Source organism: Megalobrama amblycephala, linkage group LG1 (genome assembly GCF_018812025.1).
Source record: "Megalobrama amblycephala isolate DHTTF-2021 linkage group LG1, ASM1881202v1, whole genome shotgun sequence".
NCBI classification, from domain to species: Eukaryota; Metazoa; Chordata; class Actinopteri; order Cypriniformes; family Xenocyprididae; genus Megalobrama; species Megalobrama amblycephala.
In genome coordinates, this window is record NC_063044.1 from 36,124,217 (window position 1) to 36,143,240 (window position 19,024).

The window sequence follows — 19,024 nt, forward strand, 5'->3', positions numbered from 1 at the left end:
TATTCAAAAAATGCATCAAATATTTTTTGAGTCCTCTATGGCCATCTTGCTTAACTCTGCATTGAGGACACTTGGTATAGAGTTAGCAACCTACAGTAAGGTCCAACATAATTCAAAATGAGACAAAGATGATAATAAAAAAAGTACTGAGCATTGTGAATGTAAGAGCCTCTCATTATATTAATAACAATCATTGTTGATGTGTGAATTGCATTTCAGGGCAGTTTGTGAAGACAAGAGATGCTGTGACAACCTGGACAGAAGTCAGTTCCAGATCCACCTTCAACACCAGACTTCTCATATGGATTGCTGTATACTAGCATATTATTATTCGCTTCAGAATTGGGTGCATGCAGACAATTGTTTATAACATTATTTCTTTCTGGTGTTGTGTCGAATTCTGTGACCTACCAAATCATATGACTAGGCATTGCATTGACCTAATCTGACTTTTTACTAAACCTAACCCTAATCCTACCCTTTTGATAATTAACCATGGTTTTACTATAGTAAAATCATGTTTTGTTTTGTTTTTTGTTTTTTGACATATTGATTACCATTTGTATAATCACACAAATACCATAGTTAAAACTGTTTTTGTAGCAGAACCATGGTTCATTTCTGATAACCATGGAATTACTACAATGACTATATTTTTCTGCTTTTAATCATGGTAAAACCATGATAAATTTCCATAACCTACCCTCATAACCTACTAGGGTCACATAATTTAGTGGGTTACAGAATTCGGCATTATAACTGTTTGGATCAGCAATAAAAGGGTTAGTTCAACCAAAAATGAAAATAATATCATTAATTACTCACCCTTGTGTCAATCTACACCCGTTAGACCTTCGTTGATCTTCGGAACACAAATTAAGATATTTTTGCTGAAATCTGATGGCTCAGTGAGGCCTCCATTGCCAGCAAGTTAAAGGATTAGTTCACTTTTTGAATGACAATGTCCTGATCATTTAGTCACCTCATGTCATCCAACATGTTCATGTCTTTCTTTCTTCGGTCAAAAAGAAATGAAGGTTTTTGATGAAAACATTCCAGGATTATTCTCCTTATAGTGGACTTCAATGGACTCCAGACGGTTGAAGGTCAAAATTACAGTTTCAGTGCAGCTTTAAAAGGCTTTCAACGATACCAGACAAGGAATAAGGGTCTTATCTAGCAAAACGATCAGCCATTTTTTTTAAAATACAACTGTATATGCTTTATAAACACAAATGATCGTCTTGCGAGTGCTTTCATGTTCCGTATTCTTCAAATGCTGTATATCCAATGCCTTCCCTATTCTACGTATGGAAAAAAACTGAAATGGCGCCGGGTTCGTTCCGTAAGTTGAATAGGGAAGGCGTAGGACATACAGCGTAAGCTTTTTGAAGCATACAGAACACAGAAGCACTCGCAAGGCGATCATTTGTGTTTATAAATCATATACAGTTATATATTTTTTTTCGAAAATGACTGATTGTTTCACGATAAGACTCTTTGTATTTTGACTTTCAACCATCTGGGATCCATTGAAGACCACTATAAGGAGAATAATCCTGGAATGTTTTCATCAAAAACCTTCGACTGAAGAAAGAAAGACATGAACATCTTGGATGACATGGGGTGACTAAATTATCAGGACATTGTCATTCAGAAAGTGAACTAATCCTTTAATTTACACTTTCAGTGCCCAGAGAGGTACTAAAACGTTTAAAACAGTACAGCGGGTCTACTAATATTAGTATTGGGTCTTAATATTGTAGAACAGCACAAGGGTGAGTAATAATATTGACATAATTTTCATTTTTGGGTTTACTATCTCATTAAGACAGCTCCTAGCTGCCACCTACTGGCATAACAATGTAACCTGCAATGAAAGCGCTGAAAAAAATCAGATATTTATTGAACAATAAACTTCTTATTTAATATATATTATTTAAGTTCCGATCCCTATATATCTGTAATTTGTGTTGAAAAAAATCCTTAAAATATAAGCTTTAGTTTTACTGCAAACAAGTGATTAAAATATAATTATTATAATAATCAAAATAAAATCATTTGTATCTATTTAAAATGAAATACTTTACAATTTACAAATTAAATGTTTTTTTCTTCTGTTAAAACATCTGTCCTCTGAAATTTCTTGGAATTTGTTAATGACCCCATATTTAAATTCGCCAGTCATTGCATAATTTTCATGTGTTTTATTTACATATTTACTTTTTTTCATATCATGTTACTTTTTTTACATTTTGTGAATAAATATGAGTGACAAAATTTGTGTGTAGTATAAATTATTAGGCCTACATATATGTTAATGTAGGCTTATACAATGGACAACAACCAGAGGTCTGCTCTACAGGTAAGGTGGTGCAATGTAATAAAAGTACTGCTGAATATTCAGATTTACAGAAATGTTGTAAACTGACATAATAGCTTATGATGAATTATAAAGAAATATAAAATACACCACTTAATGTATTTATCTTACTATACATTTATGTTGTTTTATATATTTGTTTTATATGGTTTTAGTCATTTTATCTGGAAAGATAACACTGTAAAGAAAACATTTTGATGGCAGCATATGAAGTAGGCTGCTGGAGATGCCACCTGAAATGCCGCTACGAGATGCCCCAATTTCAGTTTTGTGCAGCATAGTCTATCAGAAATTAATTTCTGTATTAACTAAATATCAGTTTATATTCATGAGCATTTCAAAGAAATGGATAACATTGCAGTTTTATTTTATCAAAACGTGATTTACTTTCTCTTACGTAGTGGAGCATCAGAACGTTATTAACAAAATTTGTGATAAATGCTTACAAATGATAGTCTTCTGGTATATTATGTTATTTTGATTAAATGTAGTTTTTAAAATAAAATAAAAAACAACATCGAATTAGAATGGCCAGCGGCAGGTGCTGCCGAATAAAGTCCCTGGCTGCTCTAGATGCCGATGCCGCGGCCGCTGGAGATGCCGCTCTAGCGACAGCTGCCGAAGAAGTCACTGGCCGCTGGAGATGCCGCTACGAGATGCCGATGCCGCGGCCGCTGGAGATGCCGCTGCGAGATGCCGATGCCGCGGCCGCTGGAGATGCCGCTCAAGCGACAGCTGCCGAAGAAGTCCCTGGCCGCTGGAGATGCCGCCGGAAGTGCCGCTGCGAGATGCCGATGCCGCATTTTGCGCCAGCCCTCTCTCCGTTTCGATGTCACGAGAAACGTCGTTTCTACGTTGATTCTATGTTAGTTTGCTATCTGGGTTGTCTTAACTGAATGTGAATAACGGGAGAGCGAATATGTATCATACAGATCCAAGCATTAAGTCTTGCTTAGTAGGCCAATTATTATATATTATATTATTATGTATATATATTTTTAATTTACATGTTGGTAACGTTATTGTGCAGCTTTATTGTGCAACAGGGAAGGAAACCCTGTTTTTGCATTTTTGATCAGTTTGTTTTAACAAATATCTCACATGTGATTTGACTTATGTTTTCGGTTAATATCGCCCAGCACTATATGGGAGTTTACAGCAAAATTTGCTATCATCACTTGCACTTAGCTTACCTTTCTTTATGCTTCCTTTCCAAATGTCGATAGAAGTTTGACGTCTTCCCAGCCGTCTCAGTAAGCGTTGCGTTGCAGAACTTACACACTGCTGTATGTTTTTGTCACGAGGTGACAAAAATTCCAACTGTCAAGGCGGAACTAATGTTCGCCGCGATTGCCTCCCGCCGGACCAATAACAACGGAACACCGGGCTAGTTCCGGTTTAGCGAAAAATCCCCGCGAATGGGGTGATTAGTGAAGATTGCCGGCAGCGGTGCACATTGGGACACGTTGCCCTTAGGGTAGGATAAAAGGAGAGAGGATGCACTAAAGGGGGCGTTTTTTTTGTTTCTTTTGTTTGGGGGACTGTGAATCTCGGAGGAAAAGTGAGCAGTGGAGAAGAGGAAGTGGGACTGGCAATCAGGCACGGCATTGTGAGTTTGGGAGAGAGAGCACGTTGACTCAATCGGAAGGAGGAAATCGCTGGACAGTAAGATTGTTTGGGAGAGACTGTGAGTAGTTCCATTGATCTCCATCCTCTTCCTTGTTTATGGGATTTCCTGACGTGAATGCCAGGTCTGAACTGGGCGACGGCCATTTATATATGTATTTCCCACTGAGTGTTGAATTGCAGTGATGAAGTGATGTGATGCACTGTTTGATGTGTGAAGTGTGAACTTAAACCCGCCGGGTGTCCACTACTTACCTGAGCTTTCTGTCACGTTCTAAGAAGTAAGAAGAGGATTATGTATCTGTGTATTTACCTGCCTGCTTTGCAGTGAACTTCTCCCATTGTAAGCTTTGTGTCTGCTAGTCCTTCGAGAGGAAGTTATACCTGAATACTCACCTGATTGCTCTGCAGTGAAGCCCTTCAAGCTGTAAGTTCTGTCTGTTATTGTTGAAGAAGAGGATTACGTATCGGTGTATTTACCTGCCTGCTTTGCAGTGAACTCCTCCCATTGTAAGCTCTGTGTCTGCCAGTCCTTCAAGAGGAAGTCATACCTGAATACACACCTGATTGCTTTGCAGTGAAGCTCCTCCAGCTGTAAGTTCTCTGTCTGTCATTATTGAAGAAGAGGATTATGTATCTGTGTATCTACCTGCCTGCTTTGCAGTGAACTTCTCCCATTGTAAGCTCTGTGTCTGCCAGTCCTTCAAGAGGAAGTTATATCTGAATACTCACCTGATTGCTCTGCAGTGAAGCTCTCCAGCTCCCTTCAAGAGGGAGTTACATTTGAATACTCACCTGATTGTTTTGCAGTGAAGTTCCTCCAACTGTAAGTTCTCTGACTGTCCTTGTTGAAGAGAAGGATTACGTATCTGTGTATTTACCTGCCTGCTTTGCAGTGAACTTCTCCCATTGTAAGCTCTGTATCTGCCAGTCCTTCAAGAGGAAGTCATATCTGAATACTCACCTGATTGCTTTGCAGTGAAGTTCCTCCAGCTTTCTTTAAGAGGAAGTCATACCTGAACACTCACCTGATTGCTTTGCAGTGAAGCTCCTCCATCTGTAAGTTCCCTGTCTGTCATTACTGAAGAAGAGGATTACGTATCTGTGTATTCACCTGCCTGCTTTGCAGTGAACTCCTCCCTATCGTAAGCTCTGTGTCTGCCAGTCCTTCAAGCGGAAGTTATACTGGAATACTCACCTGATTGCTTTGCAGTGAAGCTCCTCCATCTGTAAGTTCCCTGTCTGTCATTACTGAAGAAGAGGATTACGTATCTGTGTATTCACCTGCCTGCTTTGCAGTGAACTCCTCCCTATCGTAAGCTCTGTGTCTGCCAGTCCTTCAAGCGGAAGTTATACTGGAATACTCACCTGATTGCTCTGCAGTGAAGCTCCTCCAGCTGTAAGTTCTGTTTGTCATTGCTGAAGAAGAGGATTATGTATCTGTGTATTCACCTGCCTGCTTTGCAGTGAACTCCTCCTATTGTAAGCTCTGTGTCTGCCAGTCCTTTAAGAGGAAGTTATATCTGAATACTCACCTGACTGCTTTGCAGTGAAGCTCCTCCAGCTTCCTTCAAGAGGAAGCCATACCTGAATACTCACCTGACTGCTTGCAGTGAAGCTCCTCCAGCTGTAAGTTCTCTGTCTGTCATTGCTGAAGAAGAGGATTACGTATCTCTGTATTCACCTGTCTGCTTTGCAGTGAACTTCCCCTATTGTAAGCTCTGTATCTGCCAGTCCTTCAAGAGGAAGTCCTATCTGAATACTCACCTGATTGCTTTGCAGTGAAGTTCCTCCAGCTTTCTTTAAGAGGAAGTTATACCTGAACACTCACCTGATTGCTTTGCAGTGAAGCTCCTCCATCTGTAAGTTCCCTGTCTGTCATTACTGAAGAAGAGGATTACGTATCTGTGTATTCACCTGCCTGCTTTGCAGTGAACTCCTCCCTATCGTAAGCTCTGTGTCTGCCAGTCCTTCAAGCGGAAGTTATACTGGAATACTCACCTGATTGCTCTGCAGTGAAGCTCCTCCAGCCATAAGTTCTCTGTCTGTCATTGTTGAAGAAGAGGATTACGTATCTGTGTATTTACCTGCCTGCTTTGCAGTGAACGTCTCCCATTGTGAGCTCTGTGTCTGCCAGTCCTTCAAGAGGAAGTCATACCTGAATACTCACCTGATTGCTTTGCTGTGAAGCTCCTCCAGCTGTAAGTTCTCTGTTTGTCATTACTGAAGAAGAGGATTATGTATCTGTGTATTCACCTGCCTGCTTTGCAGTGAACTCCTCCCATTGTAAGCTCTGTGTCTGCCAGTCCTTTAAGAGGAAGTTATATCTGAATACTCACCTGACTGCTTTGCAGTGAAGCTCCTCCAGCTTCCTTCAAGAGGAAGCCATACCTGAATACTCACCTGACTGCTTGCAGTGAAGCTCCTCCAGCTGTAAGTTCTCTGTCTGTCATTGCTGAAGAAGAGGATTACGTATCTCTGTATTCACCTGTCTGCTTTGCAGTGAACTTCCCCTATTGTAAGCTCTGTGTCTGCCAGCCCATCAAGAGGATTTTATATTGGAATACATCCCGGAGTGCTTGGTAGTGGAGCTCCTCAGCCGTTAGTTTTCTGCCTGTCATCTGCAGAAGAAGAGTACGTATCCAAAACGCGTACCTTAACTGTCCCATCTCAGACCCTCCGGTCGTAAGTCCTGACCCATCCTCCCCTTGGGAAGAAGGGAGTACGTCACCTGAAATACGTACTTGAATAGTCCTACAGCAGTCTCCTCCCAGTGTGAGCCCTGACCCGTCTTTCCCATTGGAAGATAGCGAAGCCATTCACTAGAGCACCCCCCTATATCGCACTCTGTGGGTCCGCAGGACGGAACGACCCTGCCCAGAAGACTCATCATTTTTAGATTCCCTTTTTATATTCAATAAAATACGGTGTTACTTGAAGCCTTGTCTGTCGTCCTTGTCTGGCCGCTGTCCGACTCCCCAAGGGTGGTACGGGTTTTAGGGGTGGTTGCAGCCTGAGGGGCCTGCCCCGTGACATTTTCTTTTGGATGCATTTTTGCAGATTAACTCTTTGTGGTTTTGGTAGCCAAATTGTATAACAGAAGATTTGGCTGACATCTCTCTCTGATAGCCACGGTCACGGCACAGCTTGCTGTCCTGTCTCCCGCGTTCACGTGTGGAGTGTGTGTGATGCGATGTGGGGGATGGGCGGTGGAGGCGCGAGCGCGGCGCGCGCAGGAGGGGAGGGGAATAAAAACTAAAAACATTTAAAATTAGACACGAGTCAAGCTCTTGGTCGGAAGTTTAATGTCTAATCAATCACAGTAATGATGTTAACAAATTTCGTGATATGCCCTCAGTTTTGGTCTTGACCGGTCTTGAAATGAAATCCCAAGTCCTCTTCGTCCGAGACCGAGACGAGACAGAGTAAAAATGCGGTCGATTCCGAGACGAAGACCTTTAAAAAGTGGTCTCGAGACCGGTCTCGAGACCAAGACCGATCTCGAGTACTACAACACTATCAACAGTACTAACGGACAAATAAAATAGATAACTTAGGTCTAGTTACTTGTACATTTGTTTATTTACCATTAATGTACATTTACTTAGGGTGCGTTCACACTTGTAGTTTGGTTCGTTTGGTTCATTTGGTCTGGACCAAAGAAGGAAAAAAAAACATTTAGTCCTGTTCCGATTAGCGTTCAGATTGGCAGTTTTACCACCAAACCAAAAGCGAACCTTAAGGCACAGGGATATGTTCACAACGTGATTGGTCAGATTTTATGACGTATTGCCTATTTTGAGACAGAACTTGCTGAACATCTCAAACAATGCTGTGTGTGCTGAGGTAAATGCGCTTGTTGTGTGTGCATAGCAGCACGTAGCTGCATGTGATATTTTGTCCAGCTGGGAACTCGTGAAGAGCTTATAAAATGTGTAAAGGAGTCAAAACAGCGGCGGGAATCCATCCTTCACACACACAAACGAGATGCGCGTCTGATGCCTGTGATGGGCAAACTCGCAACTATGACAAGAAAAACCGACACACGTGAGGATTCTGTCCTTTTTAGGGTCTCGACTTCCTGTTTTTGGTTCGTTTACATGTCTTTGGTCCGTGTTGCATTCATATATCAGGGCAGGGGCGGTTTCTTCATTAGGGCAATGGGGCGACGCACCACCAAAGTGAGAAGGGGACGGATTTTTCAATCACATTCAACCACAGAGTTACGCTAGCTGTCACTGCTAGGCTGTTTATTCTGCCTCTGGATGTAGTCCAATCAGCGTCGAGTCACGCTTTGTGGAGTACCGCCTCTTTTTGGGCATTTCAGTCTGGCGAAGATTTGCCCCGACTGCTCCCATAGACTTCCATTCAAAGAACTTTTTTTTCGAACTGCAGGCACTGCAATGCAATCTCTTGGGTTCCGGGAGGGCTCGCACTAACGTGCTTTCGTCATCATACGTAACCTTATCTTGTGCAGCGATTGGTGGAAACAAACATACCTCTATTAATAAATTTATTTAAGCTGAAGTGACATTTAATAATTTCCTCAGTGCATAATTTACATTTCACAGACATATTCTCCATCTGTAAAAGTTAGAAAGTCGAGAAAATATTTCCATTTTGCAGTCAGGCGTGGACGAGCCTTCGGCAAGCACAAACTTCCGTGAACGAGCGCCGCCGCGCGCCGAACAGACGGAGTTCAATAAGTAAAATACATTTTGCTCAAAATATTTGTTGAAAAATTGTTTTTGTTGGCGAACATAATTATGTCATATGTAGAATTTAGAACCTACAACTAAGTGTATTTGTACGATAGCAGTAACTGTGTAAAGTGACTATTCTAGGGTAATCAAAATAATAATAATTATTAGTCTGTTCTTTTGTTTTTATTTATTTTCATTTTTAGTTTAGTGTATTTAATTTCTGCTTCAAAAACATTTAGTTTTTAGATTGTAAAGGTACAATTTTAGAATGTAGCCTAGGCCTAATGTGATTTGACCCCTTTTTTGCACATAATTTATAGCAGATACTACACAGTTACATTCATGTTTGTTTTTATAGCCTTCAATATGAACATTGTTTCTTGGACAATATTGGGCAGGATCTTAAATAACTTTTTTTTTTTTTAAGTTTTTTTTTTTTTTAGATCTCAGCCCTATGGCATGCTTTAAATACTGAATTTTCCATGTTTTAGATATATTATTATATCACTTGTTAAATGGATATTTAACAATTAGCCTATTCATTCCTGCATTTCTAAATTTTTTTTTTTTTTTTTTTTTTTTTTTTTTTTGCGCCCCCCCAAATATTTTTTGCACCAGCCGCCACTGTATCAGGATGCTTTCACACTTGCCTCATTTAGTTCGGTTGAATCGTACCAGAGTTCGTTTTCTCCTTTGGTGCGGTTTGTTTGGGCAGGTGTGAAAGCAGCAATCGCACTCGGGTGCGCACCAAAAGCGGACCAAACAAGCGTACCGAGACCTGCTTGAAAGAGGTGGTCTTGGTACGCTTTCAAACGAACTCTGGAGCGGTTCGCTTGAGATGTGAAAGCAATCCGACCCAGTTAACGGACCAACGAACCAAATGACATCATAATTCATAACGGGAAATGTGATATAAAAAGCGGTAGTGTCTGATTCTGTGAGTGAGCACATTATTTACCATAGCTGAAAACCAACGAGCGCCTCTGTTGTGTAATTGCACTTCTCCGTGTGAGAATGCTGTCCCGACGAAGCCTTTTTCCTGCTCTGCTTCATTATAAAATGTATATAGTCTCTCTCGACACACTGACAACAGCTCGCCTACTACACAGCGCTGGGAAACCAGCGACAGACCAAGAGAGAGAAAGAGCGCGCATTTGAATTTGCCGCAGTATTAATATGAATGGAGTATATAATTTAACAGCGGGAGAGACAGCTACATTTATAAAGTGTTTGTGTGTGTCTCGACAGTTACAAATAAAGCCACAATAATCTCATGGAGCGAACTTGTCAATCATTATTTTGATGGATGATGCAAAGAAAACTCTGACCAATAAGAGGACAGTTTTACTCGCATGTGACTTGCCTAAATGCATTTTGGTACGCTTTGAAATGTTGCCATGTGAAAGCAAAGCGAACTGAACCAAGAAGAAAATGCAACATTGTAACAAATTTAGTCCCTGTTTCGGAACAAAACAAGCGATCCATAGGTGTGCAAACACCCTCATTCGAACCGCACCAGAGTTCGTTTGGAAGCGGACCAAGACCCATCTTTTCAGCGGTCTCGGTCCGCTCGTTTGGTGCGCACCAGGGTTCAGATGGCAGCGTTCACATATGATCAAATGAACCGCACTATCCGAGCAATCGCACCAGGGTTCGTTTTAATCGAACCAAACATGCCAAGTGTGAACGCACCCTTACATTCATGTAAAGTGTTAACAACAGTGAATTCTACATAATAGCACACACATCACTCAGATGTATATTTCATATTGTGATGTACTCATTATCTGCAATACTTATTGAATATGTTCCTGTCAGATGTTAAATAAACATTTAGCAATCGACTTTATGATTTAGAATTCATGTAAATCCACTTTGGAGATGAACATGTAGTTATTGAAGCCTCTTAGCTGTACATAATAAAACGTGTTTTTACACCAAAATCACATACTACACTGACTACCGTATTTACCTCTACAGTAGTTCAACAAATGCAATTTTAACACAAGGAACCAAGTTTTTGGTTTTCAATACTCACATTTGACAGCATCCGTGCCGCTTTTCTCCTCCGTGTTCGAGTGTGACGTATCCTCTCCCGTGGCCTCCTGGGATAGAAGAGTGTCCATCGGATGAACACTTCAGAATCTGGGCGGGAGCAGTAGGCCATCCGGGAACTTCTCGCCTACTCTTTTATGATTACTGAGGATTTCGGACATACTGCTCCTTTCACATACTATTTTCCCCTACTATATAGTAGGTAAGTAGGCATATTCGGACACACTTTAAGTAGACGCACGTCCAAATCTCGCGAGAATTAGCCGTCACCCAGGTAATTCTCGCCTACTCTTTTATGAATACTTTGGATTCGGACATACTTTTCGCTCACCTACTGCTTTTCCCCTACTATATAGTAGAGAAGTAGGCGGTTTCAGATGCAGCCTATGGCTATTCAAAACACTTTTCAAGATAATAAATACACGATTGAGACGATGTATGCATGTATTGACTGAATTTGCCTCTGAATAGTGCTGGCTCCGTGGGCGTGGCCGCATTAGCGGATAATGAGCTGAATCAAGGACTTCTGACATGGCTCTCTTTTCATACAGATTACATAAACACATAATGTTTGTTTTTGACTTGTATGATTTAAAACCTGACATTTCAACGTTTCTTTAAACATATGTGTCATTTTTTTTGTCATTAGTATTCATAAGTTACAGTTCATTTTCTGAGAACTATCAGATTGGAGTTCGTTCAGAGGGAGACGAGAGATCACGCATCATGTTAGTTTTCTTTATTTTACAAAAATCACAACATTTTGTTTTTACTCTGAGTGTACACAAATAAAAGAAGATATTCCACAGATTAAAATGGTGTATAGCTCTTAATTGTATGTGCAACATTAACGGAGTATTTTGAGTCTCTTTCACACTGGTAAGAAAAAAAACACGGTGGTATCGCCGGCGATACCCTCAGACCTCAAGAGTGTTAACCTTATATATTCTGCTTGCTGTTTGGTAATAAATATCAGTGTTATGTTATCTTGCCAGCCAAGTCTTTCTGGTAGAACTGAAATCTAATAACACTGCTCCTGCCAAAATCTTGTTATCTAATGCTGTGAGCCAGTCATTTGTCATTTGAGCCATCGCTGTAGTGGTTGAATGACCAACCCTGTGAGCATGCTGAAAGTCAGTACTTAAGAGAACTAAAATAGTTCTGAATTTGTTCAAAAACTATCCTCTCCATAACTTTACTCAGGGTTGGTAGCAGACTAATTGGTCTACTATTAGGACCACTGAAAGGTACAGCTGTGCTGTTTGGTAATAGTACAATCTTTGCTGTTTTCCAAGTTTGTGGATAGATACTCTTCTCTAAACTCAAGTTTAAAATATGAGTAATCGGAACTGCAATTATGTTTGCCACTTGTTTCAGTAACTTTGAGTCAATATTATCTACACCCAACGGTTTTTCTTTACATTCTAAAAGTAATTTTTCTACTTGACTCTACGTTACTTCAGTAAATTCAAATTTACAAGTCTTTCCTACCATGATCTTATTTCTTATTAGCATTTCCGCTTTTTTGTTATGTGTTTGTGTTTGACCCATTTCGTAGCTTATCAGTTTTCTCACAGAAATAATTACTTAAATGATTTGCTATTTTGCTATCATGTTTATCGTTTGATATCCAATTTCCATAATACAGCTTCCTTTTCTTTTTATTCAGTTTAGTCACATAATTTCTCAACTTTCAATACACTTGCCAATCTGATTCATAATTTGAGTTGTTTGCAACTTTTTTGGTCTCATCTCTCTGTGCCATACAGTCCTTCAGTTCAGCATCTATCCAACCAGCTCTTGTTTTCCTTACAGTTCTCTTTATTAAAGGGGCATGTTTATCACTTACTTCTAAAAACAGTGTATTAAAAACTTCTACTGCATCATCAGGATTATCTCTCATTAGGACACCATCCCAACAAATATTACTAACATCCTCCCTAAAATTATTTTCATTATAAAGTTTGTATGACCTTTTTACTATTACTTTAGGTCCCTCTTTAGGAATTTTGGTTTCCCTTACCAGTGCTACTAGGTTGTGATCACTACAACCTACTGGGACAGATAAATTTACTACAAAAATCATCAAAGTTAGTAAAAAATATGATTAATCAAGGTAGATGTTTTTGTGCCATCACTCCTGAGGCATATCCGAGTAGGTGAAGTAACAAGTTGTTTTAAGCTACATGCTTCTGTAATAGAATGAAGCTTATTCCTCATAGGACATTGTAATGAGTTCCAGTCTATATTAAAATCTCCCATAAGATTGTATCTAAGTAATCAGAATTTGCATTGGGTGGCCAGTAACAACAGCAAATCAATACTGGTTTTAAATGTGGAATATGTACTTGAAGCCATAATACTTCAATATTAGGTAACATCAAATCCATTCTCATTTTAACTGGAATATGCTCTTGTATGTAGATTGCAACCCCACCACCCCTTGCATTTCTGTCTTTCCTATATATATTGTATCCTTATAATAATGAGGAATCTTCGAATGAGGATTCCAGATGCGTCTCTGTGGTTGCAAAAATATGTAAATTGCCTTCCAATAGAATATTTGCAATTTCTGTTAACTTATTCCTGAGACTACATGTTTAAATGTCCCAATCGGAGTACCTTTTTTGGTAGTTTAGCAAAAGTCACCATCTTTGATTATTTTGAGTAATATGATCTGATTTATTATAAGAGTCAGCATGGAGCTACAATTTCTGCATTTACATTCATAATAACTAGGTCCAAACATAAAAAAAAAAAACAGGCACACCCATTCATACACACAATTATACATACATAACACCTCCCATAATTTGTATCCTCATAGTCTGTGATTCCTCGCTCACCCTAATCACCCCCCACCCCTTCCCAACAAAAATTAACTGAGTGCATAAAACTTTAACCAAAACACAAAACAAAACAAAAACTGCTTCCTAGCTCTCCTAACTCCCCTGGGTTAATGTCTATTTTTGCCACGCATCAGTTCAATTAGCTAAACAGTACCTGACTGATATCTCAGTCTCTTGTAGAGGATGACGTCAGATGTAATCCACTACTCCATTCCGTTGTAGTGAACAACAGATGTGATTGCACTAGAGCTTCACAACAGACATTCTTTTGTCCCACTTTGATTAATCAAAAGAATGTGATAGGACCCTCAACGACAAGTAAACGACTATTGTAATCAGGACTGCCAAAGGTGGAAGACAGGAAAGATGACATCAACGGCCCATTGATGATAGGCTAATCTCATCACGAGTTGCCTTTGTTCACCTCAGGCTTCCATGTCTGAGTTCAAGGTGCGAATGACCATGGACTCCTAGGGCTGCCAAACCGGTTCTGGCTAGAGCACAGCAAGAACAAAGAAATGCTCAGAAAGGAAGACATTTTCTAAACATATTGGCTTGAAATCACCAAAAATGGACAGGAATACTGTAAGGAACATGTCCTATGTGTCCTTGTACTCATCCAGGAAACTGTACACACACAGTAGAAACCACACCTGGAATAAAAGCCAATGCAACTACACCCACTGAGACAGAAGTGTGATACCTCAACCAATTCACATCAAGTTTGGACTCAGAGTTCAGAACACTGCCACAAGGACTCTGAGAAAGGTTTGAAAAAGAAATAAAGCATTTCCAAGGTCCTAAAGACATTGTCTTATTTAACTGTGTATTTTGGAACAATACAACAAGTTTCACAGGATGAAAGGTGGGCGTGTTAAGGGACGGACACCTGGAATGCTGTGACCCAATTACATCACCACATCAGGAAAGGTGGGGATTAGTAATCCCCTCCCCAACGAGAAGGATTAAAAGCTTTCCCAAGTGAACAGACCCTTGTTCTGAGTTTCTGACCTGACGAGGGAAGAACAACAGCACGACCAAAGTGAGACTCTTGCGAGTAAACCTTTCACCACACGGATCAAGCAGCCAAATTGCTTCTGCAGAGGACTTTGACTCCTGACCTGCATAACCCAAGTACCTCCAACCTACAGAAGATCCTACTGACTGACCACCATCTACAGTTCTCAAGGATTAGACAAAGACCTCCAGCACTCAGTGCAGCTCTGCAGCTGTTGGAAAGCAATCCAGTCTCCCACTGCACACGGAAGGATACCAGTGGACAACATTTCCCATTCCCGGACTGATCACCCGACCAAGTGAAACATAAATATAAGCTAACCAAACCTTTTCCAAAAGCCTTGGCATTAGGTTGTTGCTAAATGAGATTGCTATTTGTGTAGAGACTGTTTATCTAGGGTCAGCGTACACAGATAGATACATTAGACACGTTATCTGTATTCAGAGTAAATGCTTATTTACTTATTTTCAATACCAGCATCCAGAAAGACCACAATTGACTCCCTCATAGACTGCTAATTACCCATTCATTGCTTCGTCCAATCTGTTGCTCATCTACTTGGCATTCAGTTTTGTAAACATCCATTTGTGTTGTAGTTTGTAGTTTCTGTTTGATTATTGATTCAATTTTCTTAGTAGTTTAGTCATTTTTCCTTAGTAGTTTAGTCATTTTCCTTCGTAGTATTTAGTGAGTGTGATATTTTACTCTTGTATATCTTTTTGTTAATAAATTCATTTTATTGCAAACTGTGTCATTCTTGTGTTGATAATCAGAGGCTCTACAAGCTCGCCCGAATCTCACTAAATCCTTCAGATTGGTCAGATGATAAACTTCCTCCAATTTATAAAATATTAATTCAGTTAACAATCTTTCATGATTGTTCTTTATTGTCAAGGTGAGAATCCTGACTGGTGCCCCGAAATATTGGAAGGAATCATCTGACTCAATATTAATATTAATACAAATATTAATATTTAAGACCAAAAAATACTACATTTGTGGTACCCTCATGTGAGGCTAATCCAAAATCACTACACCGTCAATGCGGAAATAAACAAAAACGGCATGTATCCGACAGCTGTTCGACAAGAAAGTTACTGGGACTATTTGGGTCTTGAAACAGGCGTTGGTCGGATCCGCGGGTCAACTTGATGATAGCAGGATACAGCAGGAAGGCTTGAAAGCCCAGGCTGCGAGCCCAGTCCATTATTGGGTAACATGGACGCCTTCGCTGAGCAGTGACATTGCTGAAGTCTGTTGTAAAGTGGATTATTTGACCAGCTACTTCCACGTCTTTCTTCCTGGCACATCGCAAGATGCAGTCCCTGTGTGTGAAAGGAAGACACTTTAGGATTATGGTCCTTGGAGGAGCAGAGGATTTGCGCGGTGGACCGATGCGATGTGCCCTCATCAGCTCTGGTGGGCTGTTGGCCATTTTGGGAAACCATTTGGAAAAACTCCGCACAAGGTAAGCCAGGGCGTTTCCCTGTTCCTCTCCTTCTTTCAAGTTGACAATGCGGAGATTCTCTCTCCTCATCCTGTCTTCTAATTAAGTAATTTTGTCATGTAGCAGCTTCAGCATATCATCGTGTTTAGCTGTTGAATCCCCGACTGCTTTCATTTGTGCTTGGAGAGACGTGGTTATCTTTCGTTGGGACTCCAAATCCTTTGTGTGATCAGAAAGAATCTCATTGATTGAATCCAACTGACTTTCCAAGCGCTCATAGCATTCTTCAGCATGTTTGTCTGCTTTAGCGAAAAACTTTTGCAGTGTGGCCTCAAGTGACGCCACAGTCAGCTCACCCTCGGCGGCCTCAGCGTCTTCCAGTTGTGCTTCTGCCATAGTTTTTGTTGCTCTTGTCCGAGGCATAAGCACTGTCCCAAGCAAGATACACAACGTACTTGACTATTCCTGGTTTAAGATCGTAAATTGCTGTTCTGATCTTAGAGGATCTTAGAGGATTAAAGTTATCCCAGGAAGAGCAGTGAGCTATGGAACCTTTACTCCACCATCTTGTGCAATCATGAGTTTCAATTTGAGTTTCTCGTCTGGTCTTTCTCTTTCATATTTGGTTTTCTTTTTTGTTTTCCTTATCCATCTTATGTTGTTTTCTGTGAAAATGTATCGCAATCTGTATTTCAATTCTGACAACTCTCGGAGTAAATAAATTCAATCAGCATTTTATTAGCATGGAGCATGGAATGTACATAGGCTTGATTTTGGCGGACGAGATCTGCTTACGCTGCTGCTACTGAGCAAATACATAATTGTTCAGCTTAGTCAAAATAACAAGAAATGAAAGGCTGCTGCAGAATGATAGAACCCTGTAGCAGATCTCTACAGGTGGCGCTGGGGAGGAGGTGGGATTATAGGAGTTCTCATATTGCGTGGCGTGCTGATATGAGCTAGGATACGGTATAAATAAAAGCCATGTAAATGAGGAAGTACCTCCGATTGGTTGGTGTCGCAGTACTGAAAGAACCAATCAGCGATTGATAGAGTTTCATGACTAAACTTTATATTAACAAATAACATGTCCATGGCAACAGTAGAATTTTATAATAGCAAAACCTGGGTTGCTGTCCTAAAACACTTAACGGTTTCCCTTACCTAAGAGAACAGTTTAAGGGATTATATGCAACACCCTTAAGTCATTCCCAATTCAATTCTATTCAATTCACATTTATTTGTATAGCGCTTTTCATGATACATATCATTTCAAAGCAGCTTTACAGGAAATGCATGTCAACATTACAATTTTACAGTGATCTGTTATCAGAGAGAACTGTGTCCAAATTATGTAATTTCAGAAATGTACATATACAATCATACAGTTAGCTAACAATGTATTCATTTAAGCAATGTATTAATTTAACATGGAACGGTGAGCTCAAAGTAATTAATACATGTTAGGTTATATAGCAAAAATTTGGAATGGTGCATGTTGATCCAGAGTCATCTGAAGCCCTCGCAGAGGTTGGGGTCGTCTCTTCATGGGTGGTGATCATCTGAAGTCTTCATAAGAGGCTGGATCCAAAATAAAGCTCTCTAGTCATCTTGGGACGGGCGTCCCAAGATAAAACAGAAAAACAAATGTAGAATAATTAGCGTAGCTGCTGTTCATAACAATAAGCAAAGATAGTCATGTGCAGTTGATCTGATATGAGATGCATTATGTGAATGCTTGGCTAAAGAGATACGTCTTTAATCTAGATTTAAACTGGATGAGTGAGCCTGAGCCCCCAACATTATTAGGAAAGCTATTCCAGTTTAGGAGCCAAATGTGAAAATGCTCTCCATCCTTTAGTGGACTTAGATATCCTAGGTACAACCAGAAATCCAGAGTTTTGTGATCTTAAGGAGCGTGATGGATTGTAGGGTGATAGAAGATTGGTTAAATACACGGGAGCTAGATCATTTAGGGCCTTACAGGTCAGTAGCAATACTTTATAATCGATATGGAACTAAATAGGTAACCAGTGTATAGATGATAAAATTGGTGTTATATGATCATATTTTCTTGACCTGGTGAGAACTCTAGCAGCTGCATTTTGGACTAATTGTAGCTTGTTTGAGGAATTGTAATCCGCTTGTTTATTGAGGATGCAGGACAACCAGCTAGTAATGCATTACAGTAATCTAGTCTAGAGGTCATGAATGCATGAACTAGCTTTTCTGCATCAGAAACAGATAACATGTTCCATAGCTTAGCGATGTTTCTTAGGTAGAAGAAGGCTGTTTTTGTAACATATGAAATATGATTTTCGAAGGACAAGTTGCTGTCTAATATAACACCCAGGTCTTTAACTGTCGAGGAAGAAGTAACAGTACATCCTTCTAAATGCAAATTGTAGTCTAAGAGATTCTGTGTGCAGGTTTTTGGTCCAATAAGTAATACCTCAGTCTTGTCTGAATTTAATAGAAGAAAATTACTGGTCATCCAAAGTTTTACATCTTTAACACACTCTGTCAGATTGGATAATTTGGAGATTTCATCTGGTCGTGATGAAATATATAACTGAGTATCATTGGCATAGCAGTGGAAACTAACTCCATGTTTTCTTATAATATTACCAAGTGGCAGCATATATATTGAAAATAGTAGAGGACCTAACACAGATCCTTGCGGCACTCCATAATTTACTGATGTTATTTTAGATTTTTCCCTGTTTAAATATACAAAATGGTAACCGTCTGATAGGTACGATCTAAATCACCTTAATGCCTGTCCCTGAATACCAGTGTAATTTTGTAGTCGATAGTCAAGTATTTTATGATCTTCTTTCCCTTTATTTAACCAGATAAAACTTTCTGAAATTAAAAATCTTTTACAGAAGTGACCTGGCCAAGATGAACAGCACAGCATTCTTAAAAAAAAAAAAAAAAAAA

The 19,024-nt window shown here is 39.8% G+C and overlaps 2 protein-coding genes across 2 annotated transcripts in view; one reads left to right on the forward strand and one right to left on the reverse strand.

The window, feature by feature from the left end:
* LOC125245657 overlaps positions 1-4,606 on the reverse strand; it is a 31,670-nt gene extending 27,064 nt beyond the window's left edge. The window contains exon 1 of the mRNA XM_048156346.1: positions 3,577-4,606. The gene's annotated coding sequence lies outside the window, so the exon portion shown is untranslated. The remainder of the gene's footprint in view (positions 1-3,576) is intronic.
* Positions 1-19,024, forward strand: part of LOC125245430 — a 1,350,402-nt gene that overhangs the window by 1,018,885 nt on the left and 312,493 nt on the right.